The sequence below is a fragment of the Apium graveolens genome, chromosome 3 (assembly GCF_009905375.1).
Source record: "Apium graveolens cultivar Ventura chromosome 3, ASM990537v1, whole genome shotgun sequence".
In the NCBI taxonomy this organism is placed as follows: domain Eukaryota; kingdom Viridiplantae; phylum Streptophyta; class Magnoliopsida; order Apiales; family Apiaceae; genus Apium; species Apium graveolens.
This window is the reverse complement of record NC_133649.1, coordinates 116,955,637-116,957,394: the sequence shown is the minus strand read 5'-3', so window position 1 is coordinate 116,957,394 and position 1,758 is coordinate 116,955,637. Positions and strand designations below refer to the sequence as shown.

General features: G+C 41.9%; 1 non-coding gene across 1 annotated transcript; it reads left to right on the top strand.

Annotated features, from left to right (window-relative positions):
* The first annotated feature begins 1,339 nt into the window (after window positions 1-1,339).
* LOC141715850 (small nucleolar RNA R71) lies at window positions 1,340-1,445 on the top strand. Its single transcript, XR_012572597.1, has one exon. It is a non-coding gene; the product is annotated as a small nucleolar RNA R71 (small nucleolar RNA).
* Window positions 1,446-1,758: the final 313 nt, after the last annotated feature.

Genomic DNA, 1,758 nt, shown 5'->3' with positions numbered 1-1,758 from the left:
ATAGCAGTGAACTCGCGATTGCAGAAATGCGATCCCTCATCACCGATTATGACTCTTGGAGTCCCAAATATTGTGAATATCTGCTTATGAAGAAAATTCAGCGCTACCTTTGCATTATTTGTCGGCAAAGCCTTGACCTCAACCCATTTCGAGACATAATCAACCGCCAACAAGATAAACTAATTATTGCAAGATGAGACAAATGGCCACATGAAGTCAATTCCCCAAACATCGAAGACTTTAACCTCAAGAAGCACATTAAGAGGCATTTCATCCCTCTTGGACATATTACCAACACGCTGACATCGATCACACTTCAAAATAAACTGATGCACATCCTTAAATAATTTAGGAAAGAAAAATCCTACTTGAAGGATACGAGTTGTTGTCTTTTCTCCACCATAGTGGCCTCCATAAACAGTCGGATGACAATCTCATAAGACCCCCCCCCCCCCGATTCGTTGTGCGGAATACATCTCCTGATAATTTGGTCAGCTCCTTGCCGAAACAAGAATGGCTCATCCCACAGGTACCACTTCACCTCATAAAGAAACTTCTTTCTTTGAGCAGAAGATATGGAGGCATAATATTGCTCACAAGGTAGTTCACCGTGTATGCGAACCACAGTTCTTCTTCTTGCACCCCAAATAGCTGCTCAATTTGATTTAGCAAGGCATTGGAAATTTGCCAAATTTGATTCTCCAAGGTCTTAATAGAAACCGCTTGGCTCTTGCACATGAGCCTCAACTCTTCTAATTCAGATTTTTCATTAGATTATGGTAGCTGCTAAAGTTGGAGTTGTCTTGGTGCATATTGCGGCTGTTGAAAACCAGGAGGGTTGTATTGCTTAGCTGCATGCTGATGATAAGGCTGTTCCACCACATTCTGAATGTTGCTCCAACTTAAGTTAGGATAATTGTTGTTGTTGGGATGATAGGCGGATGGAGATAGTTGATGTGACCTCCGAAAGTAGCTCACAAACTGAGCTGATTCACTAAAAATAGCACACTGCTCCGTCTCATGCGCACCAGCACAAAGCTCACAAATACTAGTGATCTGATTAACTCCAAAATTAGCCAAAGAATCCACCTTCATCGTCAAATCCTGAAGTTGAGCAGCTATAACAGTAGTTGTATCCACTTTCAGAATTCCTACTACTTTATATTGAGGCATTCTCTGAGTTGGGTTCTGGTATTCATTAGCAGCCATCCGTTCGATCAATTCATAAGCTTCATCATAGCTTTTAGCCCATAAGGTTCCTCCTGATGCTGCATTCAGCATGGGTCTAGAAGTTGCACCCAACCCATTGTAAAAAAAGTTAATGATCATCTAGCCAGGCATCCCATTATGAGGACACTTCCTGAGTATCTCCTTGTAGCCATCCCAAGCCTCACACAAAGATTCACCCGTTTGATGTGCAATTGAGTAAGAGCATTCATGATTACATCAGTCTTCACCATAGGGAAGAATTTAGTGAGAAACTTCTGAGCCAGATCTTCCCAAGTAGTAATAGAGCCTGGTGGTAGAGAATGCAACCAACACTTAGCCTTATCCCTCAGATAGAATGGGAAAAGCCTCAGCTTTATAGCATCTTCAGTAGCTCTATTGAACTTGAAAGTGTCACAGATCTTGATGAAATCTCTGATATACACGTTAGGATCTTCTATAGGAGAACCCCCAAACTGAACTGAATTCTGTATCATCAGAATCGTGCTCGAATTGATTTTAAAGGTGTTAGCCGCGATGGCTGGCCTGATA